The sequence below is a fragment of the Ostrinia nubilalis genome, chromosome 15 (assembly GCF_963855985.1).
Source record: "Ostrinia nubilalis chromosome 15, ilOstNubi1.1, whole genome shotgun sequence".
Taxonomy (NCBI): domain Eukaryota; kingdom Metazoa; phylum Arthropoda; class Insecta; order Lepidoptera; family Crambidae; genus Ostrinia; species Ostrinia nubilalis.
Genome location: NC_087102.1, coordinates 12,342,308 through 12,357,871, shown reverse-complemented (window position 1 = coordinate 12,357,871; position 15,564 = coordinate 12,342,308). Strand labels below are relative to the sequence as shown.

At 38.7% G+C, this 15,564-nt stretch overlaps 1 protein-coding gene across 1 annotated transcript in view; it reads left to right on the top strand.

Moving 5' to 3' along the window:
* Positions 1-15,564, top strand: part of LOC135079005 (neuropeptide CCHamide-1 receptor) — a 280,696-nt gene that overhangs the window by 259,553 nt on the left and 5,579 nt on the right. The window lies entirely within an intron of this gene.

Below are 15,564 nucleotides of genomic sequence, written 5' to 3'. Positions count from 1 at the left end.
TATGCAAAACACGGCTGATGCGGATACCAATAATAATTGCAATATTGAACCAGAGAACTGAGATTCTAATAAACTAATTATTCCAAGTCTATACGGATAATTCATAATGAATGGGACAACACATTCTGCTCGCGCGTTTAAAATTTTAATACTGGACCGCAAAGAAAAAGGGTCGTTAAGAAAATCTTGAATATCTTTAAAAGTACCTGGACCAGCTTTATGAACCAAAACATTCTTGAAAAACTACGCATTTTTATTTATTTTACATTTATTAAAAAAAAATTAAACTTGAATTATTTTTTAATAAAGCTAGGTCACTTTTAAAGATATGAAGATTTTCTAACCAACCCTTTACTTTGCGGTCCAGTGTATGTGAAAAGCTAGGTCAATTACTTTTGAAGACATTGAAGATTTTCTAACCAACCCTTCGCGGTCCAGTGTATGTGAATTTAATGGTGAACTTATCATCATTAATCTCTGTAGTTTTTCTTATGAATTTCTTGGAAAGATTCATTCATGTCTGGAGGAAAAATACCAAGCTGTAACAGCAGATAAAACAAGTTATTAGATCCGATGACAAAACGCAAACACGCGAATGTCAATAAAAAGAACGAAGGATCAAGACACAATAAATATTTATTTAGTCCCATTATTTCACGCCCAATCAACTTCTCGTGATCAACAACTCTAAATCGGCAATAAATTTCTTCAGCCTTCAACAAACAAGGGAAAAACACTGGGGTTTCTTTTCAATGTGGAAATCTCTAGAGTGCGTGGTCGAAAGCCAATCACGACGAAAGTTGCGAGGCATCGATCAAGGTCCCACTAACGACAAAGTTACGAACTTCTTGCTTCTCCAGTCGAGACATGCCTTTCTTAAGTGCCCAAAATAAATGTGGAATGTACACAATCTTGTTAAGGGCTAGCACAATGTAAAATGCAGGAATTCAGAATACTTATTGAGTTGAAGCATAGAGAAATTGTACCTGGAATATTCAATTTATTAGTTAATGGAGCAAGCCTCTATTGTTTGAAGCATTACGCAAAATACCCAATGTTTTCTGAAACAAACGGTGCCATTTCGTCAGCAGGCGTTTCGAGATATATTTCTACTAATTTTGACCTTGACAACCGTGATTTTCATGTCTCATGGGCATCAAGGTCACGCGATCCTGTATCAGGGAGCTGTAGCTCGTCCTCTTTTGAATGTCAAACGACCTCATTTCCGAGTGCTGACAACGCCCTAAGGCGCACTCTTGGCCATATATTATCCAAGGCTGTGCGTGATTGTAAAAACGGGAAACCAATCGACAAAAGTCGCGAGCATCGATCACGAAAGTTCCGAATTTGTCTCGACATTCCCCTAAGTGCTCTTCAGAATGTTTGACGTATCCGAGTGTAGGGTCAGCACTTCAAGGTCTAACTTTGAAGCTAGGCTTCATAACTGGTCCGTTTTCTGAAACTTCGTAGGTATTTCACGACTACAAAGAAAATTGAAGTTTCGAGTATAATTGTAGCTCATGACTATGACGTCTGTGTAACTTTATATAACCTGGATTTGACTTAATTTTGTGGACATAAATCAAGGCTACCGGAATTGCAATATTAATTTATGAGACTTACTGATAACGAATAAAAAACTCTAAAACATCACTTATTATAAAATATTTTCTACAAAAATACGATTCTGAAATTTTTGACATAATTAAATTAGGTAGGTATATTATTGTACCTTTAACGGTAAACAAATTTAACAGATAAGAAAATAAATCACGTAGGTTAGGTACGAAATAACTTGATCTATTGTTAGAACAAAAGCTATCTCAAACGAAGTAGGTAGTATTTTTCATCCATTAAACATATATCAGCTACCTACGAGTATTTAAGCCACATATAAATACCCCTGACCATCTAAATCCTAAAACACTTTGGGCTAAATACTTACTCCAACTTGTGCTCCAACCTAGTTGGTGCCTACATAATTGTTTTTTGTAGGTACAGTTTTCTCTGAGTCGGTTTAAGTGAATTGTGCGGTCCTAATAAATCTTAGTTACACGGTGTAGGCGAAATAGAGCTCTATTTCTACAATAGAGGATAATGTAGAAGAAGTAGAAGTAAAAGTTATTTATTTGGGAATGTAATTATGTCGCATTCTCAGGAAATTATTATTTGTTTAGTGGAGCAACAATAAAAAGGTTAAGGTTTTTCCTCCCAGTGAAATAATAATGTTTTCAGTATGATTGCTCAATACTCAATAAGTTTATTGCTTCCATAATAGTAATCTAGGTGCTGATAATGTGAATCAATTTGAAAATCCTTTTCTAAAAGCTAAATAAAGAATATCTATCTCATTATATTTATTAACATGCCAACTCTTAACTCATTGTGATATCGGCAGAGAAAATTCTAGAAAGTGACGCTAACAAACTAAATAAGATTAATGAAAAATATCACAAATAATTTCAATAGACCACAGAAAGTTTTTACGAAAGATGTTTCCAGACTTCCAAAGTTTTCACTTAGCTTTTTAAAAATTAGGCGATCATTCCAACTTAGGATGATTTCATTAGTAGTGATTCCTTTTATCAACCTAACTCAGTTTAAGTTTTAGTATCTATTTACATCAAAAATAAAAATGTAAGGCACCTCCCGCGACTTTCACCAGATCGTCGGTCCACCTAGTGGAGTGCCTGCCCACACTACGTCTTCCAGCCCGTGGTCAGCTCTGCCAGCTATGTGCCCCACCCACTGCCACTTAATTTTAGCAATTGCAAATGACATAGGTACTAATAATTATAACAAAAGGAGAACTATGTGAACCTAACTCTGTAGGTAATATGAAACAAAATCATCTTGCATATTATACGACTGTTATGCCCGTTTTCGCCATCAATCCCTAATTTTTAAGTGAGCCCTATAAAAATATAATGTGTCACCATATTAGGGTTCACTTAAAAATTAGGGATTGATGGTAAAAAGGGCACACTTATTAAGTCTTCATGTGTAATTTAAATTAAAAATACAATTTGTAGAAAGCGGCAAAAATTAAATCACTTTGGCTGAACCATACGAGTTTTAATAAAGTCTACTCCGAGATAAGCAAAAAAGCCTTAGCAAAACGCTGGAATTCGTAGAAAAGAAAAATCGTAATGAAATATTTTGCCAACCCTTTGTAGGTATGTGCTCAGGATCCTAATTGAATTTCAATGAATGCAAGCAAATTAATAATCTAAGTTTAAGAACAAAAAAAGCTTGTCTGCTTATTTGAAGTCAAATCCAATTTATTTATTCATTTATTTGTTTTAGAAAAGCGGTAAAGTACCTACAAGACATCCACTTCGTAATTTAATTCGACTATGTGACTATTCTGATACTTGCACCGCTTTTCCATTCTGAAAAGACATGATAAGTACTCATGAAAATATTGATTTGGAATCAAAAACAAACTTTAATTACTCTAAAACTCTACATTATTATTATTGGTTTTTGGGCCTTTATTTGCGCCAACTCGACCAGGTTTGATCTATTGTGGCAGCCCTTGTCTTTAAAGTTCACTGCTTAGTCCCGTTGAGTCTATAAATTTCCAGATTCTTTGGAGCGTGATATCTGCTATCTCATCCGGGTGCATAATGTGTCGCCCGAGATGGATACTTCTTTTGCTCATAAGCGGGAAGCATGAGCAAAGAACATGCATGGCCGTTTCTTCTTCTGTATGGCAGAATCTGCACAGAGTTTCCTCGGTCATGTTCATGTTCGATTTATGTTTGTTTAGTTTGCAGTGGCCGGTCAGTATTCTAGTCACTGCACAGGCTTTGTATCTTTTGAACTTTAGCAGTTCCTTAGTTACTTTATTGCTATATCCCTGAATGAGTGCTTTTGAGTGTTTTTGTCCCGATGTAGACTTCCACCACTCAATAGCCTCTTGTTTGCAGAGGGCGGTTAGTAGCGTGGTGGCTCGTTGTTTGGTAATGCCACAGAACGGTTCTACGCCGATTTGAGGGTTATCGGCTCCATCTCTGGCGAGTTCATCTGCTACTTCGTTTCCTTCTATATTCGAATGTCCTGGTACCCATGTAAGCGTTACTTTGTTGGTATTTCCCAGTGCATTCAGTGTCTCGGTGCATGTTTGCACCAATTTTGACGTGTATTCGAAGGATGTTAAGGCCAGCAGTGCTGCTTGGCTGTCTGAGTTGATGTAGATGTGTTGATCCTGGAGCTTCCTTTCCAAGTTTATCTCTGCACATTTGTTTATGGCAAAGACCTCGGCTTGGAAGATTGAGGCTTCAGTCCCCATGTTTAGGCTAACTTTGAGCTTAGGCCTCTCTCCGTAGATCCCGCAACCTACATTATTTTCCTTTTTGGATCCGTCCGTGTACCAGACGTGACTACCTTCCTTAAATGACATTTGGCCTTCTAGCCATTTGTCTCTAGGAGGTATGTTTACGGAATATAGTTTGGTGAAGTTACATTCCGTATGCATGTCGTCACTGGGCATGCACAGAAGTTTGTTTTCAAGTACTGATTCCTTGAGTCTTATCAGATTTTGAGAAGCCCATCTGACTTTCGTGCGGGTGCAGATTCTATATGTGCTCTGCTTGGCTTCTTTTTGCACATGCATATGCAGTGGTATAAGATCAAGCAGAGCATTTAATGCAGCCCCTGGTGTCGTTGATAGTGCTCCGGTTGCTGTGATGCAGGCTAGCCGTTGTAGGCTGCTCAATTTCTGTATTGTTGTCATTTGGTTGACCTTGCCGCACCAGACGGCAGAGGCATAGGTTATTATCGGTCTCACGACCGCTGTGTACAGCCATAGGGCAATTGCGGGTTTTAGTCCCCATCTTGACCCTGCCATTCGACAACAACTCCACAGAGCCATTTTGGCTTTTTGAATGATGTTGTTTAGGTGCGAATTCCAAGTAAGCTTTTGGTCAAAAGTTACCCCTAGATACTTGGTTTCGCTTGAGAAAGGAAGAGTTTTTCCGTTTAATTTCAGATTTACCAGTTTTTCCAGTTTTCTCTTCCTCGTGAATGGTATTATCACTGTTTTATCCGCATTAATAGATAATTCGTTTTCTCTACACCACCTACTTATGGTGTTGAGAGCGCCTTGATGATAACCACTAGGTCATCAGCATAGCCTTGAGTATCATAGTCTTTTTCTGCCATCTTAGCAAGAAGTTGATCTACTGCTAGTGTCCATAAAAGTGGGGATAGTACGCCTCCTTGTGGACATCCTCTTGTGGCAAGAAATTCAAGCTTTGCAGCATTGAGGGTTATGTTTACTACTCGGTTGGAGAGCATGTTTTTTACCCATCTGATGGTGCTTATATCAATCCCTTTTGCCTCCATTCCTTTTAGAATGGTTTCTATAGGGGTGTTGTCAAATGCACCTTCAACATCGAGAAAAGCACATAGGGCCGTTTGCTTATCCTCTAGGGATTTTTGCACCTTATCGACCAGATCGAGCAGGGCTGTTTCAGTAGATTTTCCCTTTTGGTATGCATGTTGGTTGATGCTTAGTGGTCTTTTCACTAAGTATTTGGCTCTAATGTGCTGGTCTATTATCCTTTCCATGGCCTTCATCAGGAAGGATGTTAGACTTATGGGTCTGAAGGATTTGGGTTGTGAGTAGTCCCTTTTCCCCGTTTTGGGTATAAAACGAACTTTGACCCAATTCCATGGTTCTGGTATAATACCCCAGGCGTAACTTGCTCTGAATATTTTTACCAGATGCGGGAGAAGTAAGTTATTACCTTTTTGTAGAAGAGCAGGAAAGATGCCATCTTCTCCCGCTGATTTAAATGGTTTAAACTTTTCCAAAGCCCATCTAATCTGGTTAGGCCTAAAGATATTGGAGGCCTTATTCCAGTCTGAGCATTTAGCCCTATGGAGTTCATCATTCCTTTGGGTATTGCTTTGTGTATTGATTTGGTACGAACCCGGAAAGTGTGAAGACCTAAGGAGATCCAGAGTCTCCATCTCGGTGTTCGTAAATGAGTTATCTGGCTTCTTTAGTAGTCCAAGATAGTTGTTTGGGGTCTTAGCGAGGATTTTGTGAATTCTTGCTCCTTTGTTAGTTTGTGCAATTTCTTCACAGAAGCGTCGCCAAGAGGCTCTTTTGGCTTTTCTGATTTGTTTGTTATATTCTGTTAGGGCCTTTCCGTACTTGTCCCAGTCGCACGGTTTGGCACGGTTGAATATACGACGTGTGATGGCTCTGAGCTTTTCTAGCTTCTTGTTCCACCACATTGGTGATTTGTTAGATTTTACTTCTTTTTCGGGGCAGCTTCGTTCGTAGGCATTGATTATGCCATTATTGAGCATTTTGACCGCGGCATTAAGAGAGTCCGGTGTTTTGATAGTTTTGGGTAACTCTACATATATCTATCGCATTTAATTTTAATAAAATTAAGTTCCATAAGAAAACTTCAGATTTTTAATAGGAATGGTTTTTGTATCACGCGATGAATTCTCACTGCTGTATCAACCTATGACAGACAGCTCACTACAGTAGGCCTAAGGCCGGCAATACACGGACCGCTTGAAGCACTCAGGGTCGACAGCTTCATGCTGCGACTGCACAGTGAACTGCAGAGTTCTATGGACGCACATACACGAACCGCTCGAGCAGTTGCAACTGATTCGGGCGGTCGACAGCACGGTGAATTTTCATCGTGCGGTCAAGCAGTCGCCAGCCATACACTGACTGCTCGAGCTGTCGACAGCTCTCGCGCAGTTACCTCCGCCCACTTTCTTCATTACACGGCGCGCGCGCTTGTGATTTGTTGAGCAGTTAATACCAACTGCTCGAGCAGTTATCACTGGCAGCTTCAAGTTGTTGACTCTTCAAGAGCGGTCCGTGTATGTTGATCACTGACTAACTGCTCGAGCTGCAATCTGCAAGAGCGGTCCGTGTATGTTGATCACTGACTAACTGCTCGAGCTGTCCGTGTATTGCCTGCCTAATGTGCGCGTCGTGATAACTTTTATCGATGTCAAAATGTATGGGCAAAATCGATAAAATGGCGTGATAACCTATAAGTTTCATAACCAAAAAATAACTGTAAATATCTGCACATTTTTACTCGGCACACGTGTTCTTGGTACTTGAAATGTACGATTCACATTTTCATGACACGTGATCTCTTAAATTGGCTTCATTTTATTATTAGAACATACCTTTATTATGTAATACAATTTTTTATTATTTCATACATGGTACCGTGTGTCGTTGTCAAGGAAAACATGAAGGCGAAAATGCTAAATCAATTTTATATTCTTCTCAGTCTATGAATAAAATAATTACATAAACATAAAAATTATAAGAGTGTGCTAGTTAATATGATAAGTAGCTATCAACTTTTATTCGCTCTAGATAGAAAAAGTATTTCTTTTCGCAAAAATCTTGTACGCCTGTAGAGTAATAATCCTCTTTCTCGCGCAGTCGGGTAAAAAACTAATTTACCCTTTTGCTATCGTTATGTAGAATCTTTTTTATTTCAAATACTCGTAAATAAAGCTAGCCCAAAAATATAGAAATTGGAATAAACCAAACCTAATTGAATTCCTTTATCGGTAAACAATACAAAGAAATTTTTATAATAGTTATCCATAGTATGGTACAAATAAGGTTAAAACGCTCTGAAATCAATTACATCATAATGTTATTTCTTCCTTTTCTCAAGAAATACTTAATACTTATGTAATGTATTTCCACAGAAAATAACAAGCGTCGATACTTACTAGTTTATTGGGTCTATCGGGCCAATACTAGGTAGGTATTCGAGACAATACTGGCTCAATTTACTGTCTATTTGTCGGGTGTTGTGGTGGCTTTGTATAGTGCCCAGTGTATTTGGACCTGTGAAATTATTGATTTTCGATGAGTTCTTACTTGCGTTTGAGAATCAAACCCCGTAGTTTCACCACGGGAGTTGCTTTGATACTGTCTAAGATAGGTAATGTGTTTCAGCCAAATGTCCACTGCTGGACAAAGATCTCTAAGACATTTTTCTCAGAATGATAACTTTGTCTATCGTACAAGCTGTATTTTACCGAAATTGTATTCTTTCCCAATCCTCTAACGTAAAATCAGATAGTACTCCAATTATTGAACGGTAAAACCCCTTTTAGAATACAAAAAGCTTGAATCCATTAGAATCGTTAATCAGCTGAATCACTCATGTGCTCACGTCTCGTGTTCACCTCAACAATCGAAATCCTACGTACTCCTTGAATCCAGCACATCAAACTATACATTTTTGTTTCAAAATGATCCTTATTTCAACTACATAAGATGACACAATGTATCGTATTTAGCTCGAGGACAAGGACAACATTCCGCTTGCTCATCCCAGACGGAATATTTGATGAGACAAACATTAAAGCAGATACTACGCAGAATCAATAGTCTGGAGCCGATACTTGTTCAATGTTTACACATTATACAATATAAAAAAAAAATCACCGATATTTTTCTCTGGATCTCAAACTATCTCTATGCCTTTAACTATACCGTCAACAGGTAGTTAATTAATCCGTCAACAGATAGTGAACTGCGAACGGATGTCTCTGTACCCAAAAATAATTTTATAATCCTTCGTACTATGCTACTAATGTTAGAACTGTGAAAATTTGCGATGATAAATCTTAATTGTTACTTTTCGCCTAAACCATTGAACTGATTTCGGTGTTCAGCATAACGTAACAGACATAGTGACATTCTCGTTTACAATATTAGACCTTCAAGATTCCGCGAATCGAGACAACAGAAAACAATTTCGACCGTGAACTTCTCCGACCGCTTAGGGTTTGATGAGTTAAGGACGAAACACACTTATCAAACCAGAAACGGATTGTAACCGTATAAGCTCGAGACGATCAGTAATCTTTGTATGAAATTACTGCAACACACACATAATTGTGTGTGCATACTACCAGTATCTATTAGTACTCAAGGTGATAACAAAAGACAGGTATTTAAAAATGAAGTTTTTTGACGCTAAGACGAAGACTGAATTTTTCATTGACACTCTAACTACTCAGTGCAAGTCACCATAATACCCTATTCTAATATAGCATCCCATTGTGGTTGCCTCGTCAATTCCGCTAGAGATTTGCTCGTAAATCAGCTTAGCAACTTTGACAAGAATATGCATGGACACGAGAATAGAAGAATAGATAAGGAATGAAAAGGGGTAGGTCAGGAGGGGACTATTCTGGTGCAATAGAGGTCGTCTTGAAATTAAGAAAATTGACAATCGTGCGTTACGAAGACACGAGATTTTAGGAAACCTTTGAGACAACTTTCAGAACGCCATTAGAGATACGTATTAGGTAATATGAAAATTCTGATTATTAGCCCACATTGCGAGGTTGATTGCAGTGCCAATGATTCGAATCTATTAAATTACTTGCCTTATAAAAATGGCAAATTCTACATCCCAAGAACTAGGTATAGAGAATTCCAACTCATCATTCATGCTAAACACCTACGAATCCTTTCAAAGTTCACCGTTTTGTACTAGTGCCAGAAATCTACTCACAAACCTCGTTAGTTGCTAAAGAAAACAAATAATAAATTATTTACCATAAAACCTACAAAACCTCAACACATCGTTTCATCGACAAACATTATTCTGTCCCAAAATGTTAGATAGACTTCCAGGCTTGAGTAGTCAACCGAATTTACCTGCTTCAATAATGAGTTTTACCTCGTTGAGATAAAGCTATAAATCGGTTTCATCTTGTGAGCAGTAATTGTTACATGTTTACCTTTAATGTTTGGTATAAATCACGGATTTTTACGGCCGGCCATCACATAACAAGAATATTTTATTGCTCGGTCTGTTCGGCGAATTTCTGTTTACACGTTACGTTAGCGGGGATACAGCTTGTGGTTACGATAAAAATATTTCGGGGTTTTCCGGTATTGACTTTGTATTTGCTGTTTATGTTAGCTGCTTCTGATTGGGCTATCTGTAGAAGTTTGGTCAAACACTTTGTTCTTACAGATGAACTCTTGTTGATCTATCCATCAGCCGTGTAATAAATAAGAATCCAGGAAAACATAATTCCACGTTCGTACGTATTTCAGGGAATTCCCCGAAATAAAATATAGAGATGAGTGATGATGATAACTGTTGCGGCCGCAACGGCCGCCTCCTTGGCTGCGCGCACTGGCCAGCAAGAATATTTACTTTTTTCCGTTTTTTCTTCTGTCAATATTTTTCAACTCAAATGTCACTCGATTCTCTCGAATTTCTCGAATTACATCAACGAGCCAATACAAATTTTATTGTTTCAATATGTAGTTAATAACCTACATGTTTTTTGGTCCTTCGAGCCGGATACCCTTCGCCTGTTCGGGAACACATAATTGGACACGGATGCCAATACTTTCGAACTGGAGAAGAAGCGATACCCAGCGACCTCGATACACGAAATTTCTGAAGACTTCTCGTCGTGTCTTCAGAAACCCGGCCTTCGCAGCAACGAAACGCGACGGACGGGCCTCGTACACGTAACGTACCGACTATCATTAATTTTTCATTATCATAATCGTATTATTTTTCTCGTATTTTTTATAATTTCATCATGCCCGCGAAATTAAACGAACTCGTGAGTAAGCGCGGCGTAATTAAAGCCAAACTCACACGATTCTATAACAAAGTAAAGGACGAATCTTGCATCGTCGAGTCAGATGTGAAAACAATTCAATTTCAATTTGATTCTCTAAAAGACCTTTACGAATCTTTCAATGAAATTCAATGTCAAATCGAATTCACAGACGTAGATCAGTTGGAGAAACATTTGGACGAGCGCGACGCCTTCGAGGGTACCTACGCAGAGGCACTGTCAATTGGTAAGCGTTTGTTTGCTGATAGCGCGTTCGAGGAGGCACAGCCTAGTAACGGTCATAATGGTGTTCACATACAGAGTCTTAAGCTGCCAACAATATCGCTGCCGTGTTTTGATGGTAGCTACGATAAGTGGGTAGAATACCGAGATACTTTTGCCTCGTTGGTGCATGACAACCACAACTTACCATTGATAACGAAGTACCATTATTTGCGGAACTCATTGCAAGGCAGCGCTGCCATTTTGCTGCAAAGTCTTGAGTTTTCGGCTCAAAACTATGCTGTAGCTTGGCAGCTCTTGAACAATCGACATCATAATAAAAGATTACTAATACATAATCACGTGAAGTCCCTTTTCTCAATTGATAATATTGCAAAAGAATCGTATTGTAGTATCAGACCATTACTCGATTGTATGACGAAAAATCTCGCAGCGTTAAAATCGTTAGGCGAACCAGTTGATAGTTGGGATACAGTAATAATTTCTCTAGTGTCATCGAAACTTGACTCTACCACATCGCGTCAGTGGGAAGAGCATCGGTCTAGTAACACAGTTCCTACTCTCGAACAATTTACCAATTTCTTGCGTGATAGAGCTGACTTACTCGAGACTATGTCCTCTAAACAATCGCAATCGTTAAAACCTACTCGTAATTTTCAGCCTAAGCAAGTGCTTTCGGTAACGACAACCGAAAATAGTACTAACTATCGTCCTTACTTTAAATGCCCTGTGTGTCAAGATGCGCACCCAATATATTTTTGTAAAAGATTTTTAGATTCGTCTGTTCATGAACGCGTTAAGTTTGTAGAGAAATTGAGTCTTTGCAAAAATTGCCTCAGGCCAGGACATACTGTTTCCACGTGTCGCTCACGAGGCTGCAAATATTGTAACGAAAAACATAATTCGCATCTTCACGTTGAACCAGAAACTACGACAAATTCTCAGGCTGTAATGAAAATCGAAAACACGACCCATGATCAAGTTTTATTGTCAACAGCATCAGTGCGTATAATGCATAACAATAAAAGCGTACTCGTTAAGGCGCTGTTAGACTCAGGAAGTCAGTGCTCGCTTATCACGGAAAGCTTGTGCGAGAAGTTAGGTATTCAACCACGTCAAGTCTCAAACACGATACAAGGCATCAGCGGTAACGCGCAAGTTATTAATCGACAATGTACAGTCACAGTTCAATCACAAGTAACAGATTTTAGTTCCACATTATCGTGTCTAGTCATTCCCCGTATCGTGGGTTCAATACCAAGTCAACCCATCCGTTTCAATGTGAACTTGCCTTCAGGTATAGTTCTAGCAGATCCAAGCTTTACACAGCCGTCAGAGATAGACATACTCATAGGTGCGGATCTCTTCTGGACCTTAATTCAATCTAACCGAATCCCAGTCGCCCCCGGTTCTAATCTCCAATTAATTGAGACAAAATTAGGCTGGCTGGTATCCGGATCTATCTCGAATGTTAAAACGAACAACTTTACGTGCACTTTTCTGACTACCACGCCATCATTTACAGAACTTAATCATGTCACTCAATCATCTCGTGATAACTTAGGCAGGTGTGCTGTTAATATTCCTCTGAGCGAGGACTCGTATGACACGGCTCTAAATAGTTTTAAACAACTCGAAAGAAGACTCGAATCGAATACACGAAACTGAATCGAACAATCGCGTACCTATATGTATCATTTCATATTTTAATCGTAAAAACACTCGTATCAAAACTCACAGGGCCTTTGCCAGTAATCAAACTTGAACAATCTTTAAATCACTAGTTCGACTAAGTCAAGCTAAACCGTTTGTCGTATACTCGATATTACTATTTTATAGAAATAAAAAGCTTTCATCAAAAAGCTCACGTAAAATTATTACCGTTTCTCGATGACAACCGAATTTTACTTGTCGACGGTAGACTCGAAAACTCGTATCTCGCATATAGCTAAAAACATCCGATAATTATTATACAGTCCACTCACTCGTTCACAAAGCTTCTATTTCAACACGAATATCTCACGACCACAGCATTTATTAGCTTCGATACGTACGTTTTATTGACCAATCCGTGGCAAAAACTTAGCACGATCAATCGAATATATCTATCCACTTAGAAGCAGTCGCCGATCTTACCACGGAGTCATTCCTCATGGCCTTAAGACGTTTTATGTCACGCCGGGGTAAACCTGTTAACATCTACTCGATAATGGGCTTAACTTTGCAGGAGCATGTAACGAACTCCTTAAGCAAAAGCTCCAACATACCACTGACAGTGTCTCTGACGCTATGGCATCTGAGGGTATCGCGTTCCATTACGCCAGCATACGCGCCCCACTTCGGTGGTCTGTACGAAGCCGTTGTCAAATCCGCGAAACATCACTTGAATTGAATTGTGTTCCGTTCACATCTGACATTCGAAGAGCTAAGTACTTTGCTATCGCAAATCGAAGCAATATTAAACTCGAGACCATTCATTCCCTCATAGGCCAATCATTCACAACGATTCCATCTCACACGTATCATCAGGACAATTTGGACCGACTGACCCGTTACGCACGTATTGAGGCCCTCCGTCAACACTTCTGGAGGCGTTGGCACCACGAATACCTGCGACATCTACGACAACGCCACAAAAGGACGACGAACAAAACAACGTTGGACCTAAATAAACTCGTTCTTCTGAAAGAAGAAAATCTCCCGCCACTCAAATGGAAACTGGGTCGCATCACGAAACTCCACCCAGGACTCGATGGGATCAGTCGAGTGGCCGACGTCAGAACTGCCGAAGAAATCGTCCGACGAGCTGAATTACATCAACGAGCCAATACAAATTTTATTGTTTCAATATGTAGTTAATAACCTACATGTTTTTTGGAATTACAGCAGGAATTGAATACTTAGTTTTATCAGTATAATTTTATGTCTGTAACATAATAATGAGACAACTGTTGGAAATAAAAGTTCCCCAATTAAAAGTGACTAGGGGAAAGTAGTACGAGATGATCCCCTTAAGCGGGAATAGCTGTAAAATACATATTTTTCAAGGTAAACCAAAAATAAAGACGATTACTACTAGTATATTTATCTATCCAACTTTCCTTATACTCAAAACCAGAAATTAATTGAGGTTTCATTAAAATATTTCATTTTTTGCAAAACCTTACAAAGTGATCATCTTGTACACCCCTGTGGGTAAGATGATCCCCCAGGTAGGGGTAAGATGATCCCTATGATTCTATTCTATGATCTATTCTTTTCTGGTTATAATCCTTTCGGAGTACCTAATTATGCGAACAAATCGTTAAAAAGTTAGAAAAGAAACACATTTACGAATTAAATAACGAAAATAACTGATTCTTTCTTAGTACCTGCTAAAAAGCGTTTAAATAATTGAAACGCTTTTTGGCTGGAGCTGTGTTGAATATATCACAAATAAATTCACCTGCTTCATCACCCCCTACCCCAGCACATGCTTTATGGCCCCATTTTCCACATGCATAACATTTTATCCATCCTTCACCCTTGGTATCGCTTGAAAACTTTTCTGTTCAGTACAGCCACTCAGTATCATCTCCTTCAGACTCAGGTGAGTTATATGAAGTTCTCTTTCTTTTATTTAACTTCCCTTTACCTACTCCATTGACTTTTTTGTTTTAATTCCCAGGGATCATCTCGTACATATAGGAAGGGATCATCTTGACCCAAGTCCCACTTTTTGTTAAATATTTGCTAAAATAATCTACAAGTACGCGGCTACGTTTTTATGGCCAAAATATTAAAATTAAACATAATAGAAAGCGTAACGACAACAGTAATTACATTTAACATTGTTTGAATAAAAGTAACATAAGCTCAAAGTCATGCCTATTTTAGATCAGAAGTACACAATTTTTCTTTTTTCTCGTCAAATTCGATGTATCGCTCACGCCACCATTATCATCTTTACCTTAAAGGCCGGCAACGCACCTGTAACGCCCCTGGGTCTGCGGGTGTCTATGGGCGACGATAATCACTTACCATCAGGTGATCCGTCTGCTCGTTTGCCTCCTATCACATAAAAAAAAAAAAAAATTACGATTTGACTGAGGCGGGGATGTGTCCAGAGCTATGTTTTACCAGTGAAAGAAACTAAATGACGTTAGTGGTTTCAGCACAATCGCGAAAGATCATCTTACCCCAGGGGATCAACTCGTACTACTTTCCCCTACATCCAAAATTTACTTTGCCCTAGTTACTTTGGTTCATACCTAACGAATAATATGAATTTGATAAATAGAATGGTAGCAGAGTGAAACTGTGTACACATTTACAAAAGTTTCATATTGAAGCAGCTGAAAACATACACAAAAAAGGTTGTTTGAATTTCAGCAAAGGCTTATAACCTGAAGTAGCTACGGCCCTACTTTTATTAGTACTGATTTACAGCCAGATTCATCTTCTTTAATTTAAAATTCTGACATTGAGAGTTTTTTTACCTTTACTATGCCAGCGTGGTAAAGTAGAAAACTTTTGGTTTTTAATCAATGTTCCTGGGTTGTGCCGCTATCTAGTGATCAAGTGTGTATTTTGCCATCGTTGGATTTAGAATCGAAAAACTAAAAAGGGAAAGAAGTTAGATTGGTGATTGGATTTCCGAGTGGTTTCAGGTAACGCTGATGTTTCAAAGGAATCCATTTTGAATTTAAAATAAGCTTCAGAAAA